Below are 7,846 nucleotides of genomic sequence, written 5' to 3' on the forward strand. Positions count from 1 at the left end.
CACGATGCTTAGCAGAATCAACTTGACAGTTATTTAAGAATCAATACCGTAGTTACGTAGTTTATATTTACATTTTTGACGTATTATGACAGTTCATTAAAACATCTACAATTAATTATATACTATATAGGGTATTTTATTTTGATATAAATTCGATAGATCTGAATATATTCATTATGTAAATAATCTCATTAAAATTCTACATTTTATTATTGCAATCGATTTAACGTAAACTGACCCGCCAGTAACCATCATCAGAAATCAATTAAATACGACGACGACAGTTATTTTTAAATAAAATCAATCTGTGAAATTATATGATAAATAATTCGTAATGAACAATTTCAAGAATATATATTGTTGACTGTATTTACTTATGGTTTATGCAGGTAATTACAGTAATGTTGCCTTTGATGCTACCGATTGAGGAGAGTTAAGAACTTAAACTATTAGGCTACTTATACATTATGTCCAATTACATAATTTGTGTTTCCAGTCTAGGAGTTTTATAATTGCTATTGTACATATTTTAGTTAAAACTTTTTAGTAAGAATTTAAGAGCTGTACTACTGTATTTTTGTTAAGTCACTAAATGTGCCTATAATTCCGAAGTGTATCGCTGTTTTAACGTGTAGCTTTTGTAGGGATGCGAAAGTATTATTTTCTAGTGTAATAAAACAATGGATAATCAGTGAGAACAATAAACGTAAATAGTATAGGCCTTAGATAACATCACTAAAAGAACACTAAAACAAATATAATTTTTAAATTATTAAAATAACTTTAATTAGGCTCGTTTCAAATCAATGCATATTTTTCCTGATTTAGTTTTGCTATCATTTCTAGCATTAGCACATTTGACGAAGACGTCGATTCGAATAAATTATTTAAATCAATAAAAATAAAATATTCAATAAAGCATATGCATTATAACACATGTACATAATTATGATCAAGGTGAAACATAAATTTGCCATTAATTACTCACAAGTCAAATATTATTTCCATATCATAACTTCAGTTTAAGGTAACCCAACCTGTTTTTACCATGGAGGAAAAATAATAATAATTTATTTGTTTTTATTGAGTTAGATTTTGAAAATATTTCTTATGAACAAAAAAAAGTGTTACACTAGATTAACCTCTCCTTTAGGACAGCCCTATTCAGGGGACACAAGTCCTCTAGAGGGCATTTTCTTGTGAAAGGAACGTAGAAGAATATACGTTTTAACACTACACCAACCCCTATTCGGGGGACACTCCATAATTAAGGGGAAATTTGTTTTATTCCGAATGTGTCATCTAATAGGGTTCTTACGTAGGCCTACTGTATTAGCCACTCAAGTCACTTAATATAGCACAATCTTATGTTCACGATAATGAATTTACGAATTCGCTAATTAGGTTCGAACATCCGAACATCGTCCTAATAAGGAAGCAGCGATAACAGCTTAATTGATTAAAACAATAAACTGTCTCCTCTTGATGTTTGGTAACATGTGTCTTAATAATCACAGTGTCATCATTCCTAACACAGATAACTTAGCGTACATAGGCCTATACAATTATTTAATTTCAAATAACTCTCTGAAAAAATAAAATATGTTTATTCTTACCTTTGTATCGTGGACTTATACAACTTAGTGTAATACTGTGATTTGCTTTCGTGAAATGACTACCTCGTTTCTCTATATGTGTGTATGCATTATATCTTCTATAAGTAATAGGCTGTAATGTATTTTGACGTTCGTTATTTGTAATGAAACTTCGTTGTGGTTCGTTGACTCGTTCGACTCATGAGCAGTGATGTGTGACCAGCGCGTGTGACGTTACAGTCCCGTGATTTTCGTTTGCTGATTCTTCAACACATACTCTGTATGTGTGATTTATGTCAAATTAATTCTGCTGTCGATGTGTTATGTAAACTGATGGTAGTTTGACAGCATTAATGTATTAGCTTTCTGTGATACTTTAATTCGCTAGTAGGCCTAACGCCAAAGGAACCATAAGCGTACTTATTGCGCACGTTACATTTATTTGGGGTTTTTTTTTGTATTGTAAGCCCCGAATATTTTAAATGCGGGACTACCGCTGATATAGAGCTGCTGCCCCGAAACTGCACTTATACATTTTTATAATAATATATAAATTATAAATCTCCAGGACCAACCCTACCATGGTTGTGGCTGAGCTAAGACAATTTTGAAAAATAGAGCTGCTAGGTCCCTATAAATTGCAGTTTACATTGAAACAAAATGATATAAGTCTACAGGACCAGCCCACCATGGTTGGGGTGGAGCTAAGAACATTTTGAAAAAAATAGAGTTGCTAGGTCCGGAAATTGGACTTATTACTTATTGGAATTATACTTCGAAATATCCAAGTATCCAGGACCAATTCTATGGTTGGGGCTGAGCTAAGAACATTTTGAAAACTAGAGCTGCAGGTCTTCATAATACTCCAGGGGGAGGGGGTTGGTGAGTCCGCAGTCATCTATCATCGCCTGAAATAACGAAAGCCGTAAAGTTAGCCTAGGTTATCTTAGGCCAATTTTTTTGTAGACAAACAATGAATTTTCGGCTCTGAAAAGCTGCTAAAATAACACAGCAATAATTCTTTTTTTTTATTTGTCAATTTTTCAAAAAGCATATATATTGTTTTATTTAATTCATGTGAAAAACATAATTTTAACATTTTACGCAAAAATCATACCAATTCTGTAGCAAATAAATTTCATTCACAGACCTACATTTATAAATGTTAATAAATTTGTATAGATTTGTTCCTGGTAAGCGTTCTGGTAAGCAGAACCATCAATACACAGCTTTAGGCTAATTACATTTACTAATGAATATATATGAATACGAAATAAGAAAAACAAATCAAACTGGGAAGATATCCAGGCTAGTATATAGATGGCATGCCATGCTGGGTAACGATCCGTAACGTTTGTATTGGGGTATCGCCCACCTTTCCGCCTATGTTTTTACCATTTTTCATTGTCCTTTTTACTAGAATAGTAAAAACCGTATCATGGCCACAGTGGTCTATTATTAATATTACTATATGACAATAAATCTACATGGAGTTTGATGGGATCATCTAATATATTCTCTTTATTTCCAAAAAAATTAGAAAAATACTGACCAACTTTACATCTCGTTGCCAAATGGCCCAATTGCATGTCAACATATTGCATGAAAATGTATAAGAATTAAGACAGCATTGAAAATGTAAAAACCTTATAAAAAGTGAAAAAAAAACAAAAGGAAACAGTCAAAAATCACAACAAAGGTAAAAAAGGCAAGAGCAGTGGAAAGTCAGCAGGGAAGATAAAAATGGATTAAAATTTAATAATTCGATGTAGAATAATATTGTACTATATTAGCAAATCTAGCTGTTTTAGTGACTAGTTGGGTAATTTGTTTTTATTTCTTAAATTCCTACCATGACAACCAAATCTAGTCGGTGGAATAAGATCAGCATTCTGTTTAATTTTGGAAAGACAAGGCTCTTACCCTTCTATGAGCCAATGTTTCAAGTTTTACTTTCAATTACTTAAAATAATTCGTAAGAGAAAAAGTTTCCTAGTAGCTTTAGCTTTTGTGACGACGATATTGCGTATGATATTAATGAAATCGTAACTTAAGCTTGGTTCCCACTATGACGCAACGCAAGGACGACGTAAGCGCAACGCAAGTTTGTTGACCAATGACAAGCGACAGTCGAATAAATCCATCGCTTGTGATTGGTCAAATCCCTTACGTTGCGTTACGTCCTTGCGTGGGAACCAAGCATTAATATTGCTGTTGATTATGATGATTAAAATGTATAACATTAACATGTATATACAATTTATGTTTAAATAGTATGTATATTTGTTAGAATAGTTAATATTTAGTAATGCATGCATCGTGAATCAGATTAATAGAAATCGATAAACAATAAAGAACTTACTACACATATGTATTCCTAAGATAAAATCACTTAGTAATATCATATTGAATTATTTGACAGTTATTGATATATAAAAAAAATATTGTCACGTTTAGATTTAATATTTGATACAGTATACTTAATTGTAAAACCAAAATTCGTCTTTGAATGTATGCCAACCACGTTTTTGTTATTCGGTCACACGCTTTTATTCGTTAAAGGATATAATTATCTATATTTTTAAGACAGAGCATATTGTATACTTAAATATACCATGGATAAATACGAGGGAAGGATTTGTATAATCTGATATTTAGCTCTGTCTACACCATCAAACTTTATGTGATGTGCGCATATATGGACATGATGTCATATCACTACCATATTAAATATGGTAGTGATATGACATTATCATGTCCATATATACGCACATCAAACACACTTTTTTTGTCGAACTAGTTTAATAGTGTAGACAGAGCTTTAGCTGCTGCGCATGCGCCTCTACTCTACACATACCTTCCAATAGAGCGATCAGATTGCGCGTGCGATTGATTTTATGTTGATATTTACGATATTTCCAGTTGATTCGCAACTTCCTTCTATAGAGGGCCGCGGCAAGAAACATAGATTTCAAAGAGCGTGATTGGCAGCAGTTATTGTTTTTTAATGTTATCGCCGCTATAATTCCTACTCTCATGGTTATGCAGGTCACACTGTTACTCTGCACGTTGTGTAATAAAATGACCGATTATGGAAAGGTTCTAAACTATTCCGTCATCTTGGATGTAATATGGCGGTCAAATGTCTTTATACAATGTGTTTTCTATTGCATGTATCCATAAACAGGGTGGGAGATGGCGGATGGTGATAATGGGTTCTAACTACTGGTCCGGGTGGTATCGTTGCTGTACAATGACATAGACACACCTCAAATAAAAACATAGCTGACGCGCGGCGCAACCACTACTAATTAAATTATACCACATCGTTTGAACGCACTCGGATCCTGAAATACAAATAATGCCTAGAAATACCTGTGATTAAATGTGAATTTTCAATATCATTGTTTGCAATCAAAATAAAATAGTTGTTATAATATGTACAGTATTTATATAGCTAGTTATTGTATTTTATTATCGATTTATACTGTAGCATTGCATTTGAATGCATTTTATTGCAATATAGTAGTGCATAGTAATAATTATAATGATATTGGTACATGATGGCTAAAGACACGTAGATACGCTATTCACAATGATATTGTCTTATGAAATCCAAGTAACTTACAGTTCACTCCACCTATAAGTGTCCCATAATTAGATATTCTACTATTTAACCAAATCCAACTTATGTACTGTATTTTACCTTTGACTGAACTCATTCTAAATTAAACTATAGGTATTGTGACGAGTCTGTTTATGATACTCTGACAGTGCGTATGAGATCCAGTAGAGGGGGATGGTGGTAGGTGACATGATACACCCGGCCTCATAATATATGTAATACAATACAAAATATAGAACAGTAGGTTGTGTTCTGCTCTTTCAAGCCCTTGGCCCCCTTTTAAAATGAGACATTCAACCTTCCACACTGTGTAACAAACTATACGGCATTTTAAATCGATAACTTCCACATTATAACGATTTATTCACATTGTAAGTATGCTATACATAAAGTATATCGAATAACATATAAATAAGAAAAATGTTTAGCCAGGCTTACCTTTATTTTATGATCAGGCTTAATATACTAGGCGTATTTAGCTTATGCGCTAAATATGTTCCATAAACCGATTAGTGCCTGCCGTGACAGTCGGTGCTTAGATAAATAGCATTTCATAATAGCTTGATCTTTATTTTTTGTCTCTACTTAAGATACAAATTTCTTCTCAATAACTTAATTTTCCACGGTTCATTGAACACTGATAATCGGTAATGTATAAGTATTATACACCAGTGCTTTTTTTGTTATTAATGTTATTAATCTGTCGATTCGGTTTTTGTGTATATTTGAAATATGTTACAGTTAAATCTCAATGTCGCCGCCGTAATGTTAACTTGACCTGTTTATAATTATGTATCTCGTAATCTTCTCTCATTAGTCAATTTTAAATGCGTACAAATTCGAATCAGCAGCTCGGAGAGAAAGCATGGTGTTTTAATCCTGAAATTAAGTAGGCCTAAATCTTGATTCCCACTTGGACTAAAGCTCTGTCTACATTATCAACCTCTATGCGACAAAAAAAATGTAATGTGCCCATATATGGACATGATGATGTCATATTTAGGTACATCACACATTTTTTGTCAAACTAGTTTGATAGTGTAGACAGAGCGTAACGCAATAAACGTGGTTGACCAATCACCAAGCGACAGTTCGGATGATCCATACATGCGTCGCGCTTACATAATTATCTAATCATCTCTAGTGTGAACGAAACTTAATGATCACAGCAAGCCTGTAAACCCTCATTTGTTAAAGAGACGCAACGCAAGGACGTAGGCACAATGCAAGCGAGTTGACCAATGACAAGCCACTGTTTGAATAATCCATCGCTTGTGATTGGTCAAACCACTTACGTTGCGTTATGTCCTTGCGTTGCGTCGCTAGTTGGAACCAAGCTTTACTTTAATTTAATTTGCCTCTCGTCTTTATAATATCAAAACAAAAACAGAAGATAAAATACACGTTTTCATTAACATATTTTTTCATGTATAGGCCTACTAATCAACGTTATATTAGAGGCGTAACACTTTGTTCCCATGATTGACACAGCGCAAGTACATACGCGCAACGCAGGTGAGTTGACCAAGCGACATTTTATTGATCTACCACGTCGCGATCGGTCAAAGGTCAAATTATTTGCGTTACGCTTACGGCGTTTCGTTCAAGTGGAAATCAAGCTTAAGTAACAGGTATAACGTATCGAGTGATTTATTAACAAATGTATGCAAAATTGTCATCTTTCCAGACTCTTTATTAATGTATTTTATTTGGAATGTTCTTCTTGTATGGCATGTTTTAAAAATTATGTCATAATTTATAAAATGAAAGGGAAGAGTGAACACAAGAGGTTGAATCATACAAACGAGAAAACTGAAGAGCACATTGTATAAACAATGAATGTGGAGATTTATTCTATGTATACCAAGTCTTTCCTTAGCTGTCTGAGTTAATCCTAGTTAATGTATAGGCAAGACAAGGTAAACACTACTGACCATACACATATTTATCATTACCAAACCTTTCTATTCTACAATAACATAAAATCGATAAATATATTCTCGTATACATATTTTAGTAATTTTATATTTAAGCTTTATTGCAATATATTTCCCAATCCAATAACTAATAGGCTGTAGCATTTGTGGTGTCAAATGTACATATGACGTGGCTGTCGTTCATCTTCTGTTTACTAATACACCAACACAATTTCCTATCGACTTAAGGGGCATTGGTTTTACTTTGAAAATGTAGAGCAAAGGCTAATTAGAAGGCATGTTTATGCCATTTGTTTTAACACCAATTATCGACCTAGTTTCCAATGTTATTCGCAAAAAGCAGTCGTTAGAAATATCTTTTATAACAGTTTTTAGATAAATTGCATAATTTGGTGTGTCATAGATTTTTAAAGCAAATAAGGTTTTTGATAAATTGTCATAATTTTAATCTATATATTCAGCGATAGTATTTATGCTTTACAGTTGATCTCTAGAGTTATAACGTTTCTAGAAAAGCCATTAAATATTACATAAAAAAATGTTGCATGCTTAAGAAACTTTAGTCATTGGAGACTCTGATTGCAGCACGATATATACAATACTAACGCGTTCGAACCGATATAGCGTAACCAGCATACACATCCCGTAAAACAACTTAAGTTATGAAATCTTCCCAAGACTACCATAGT

The 7,846-nt window shown here is 33.0% G+C and overlaps 1 protein-coding gene across 1 annotated transcript in view; it reads right to left on the minus strand.

Annotated features, from left to right (window-relative positions):
- LOC144839955 (glycine receptor subunit alpha-2-like) overlaps window positions 1-1,702 on the minus strand; it is a 42,510-nt gene extending 40,808 nt beyond the window's left edge. The window contains exon 1 of the mRNA XM_078695552.1: window positions 1,617-1,702. The gene's annotated coding sequence lies outside the window, so the exon portion shown is untranslated. The remainder of the gene's footprint in view (window positions 1-1,616) is intronic.
- Between the last annotated feature and the right edge of the window lie 6,144 nt (window positions 1,703-7,846).

Source organism: Antedon bifida, chromosome 4, assembly GCF_963402885.1.
Source record: "Antedon bifida chromosome 4, ecAntBifi1.1, whole genome shotgun sequence".
NCBI lineage: Eukaryota > Metazoa > Echinodermata > Crinoidea > Comatulida > Antedonidae > Antedon > Antedon bifida.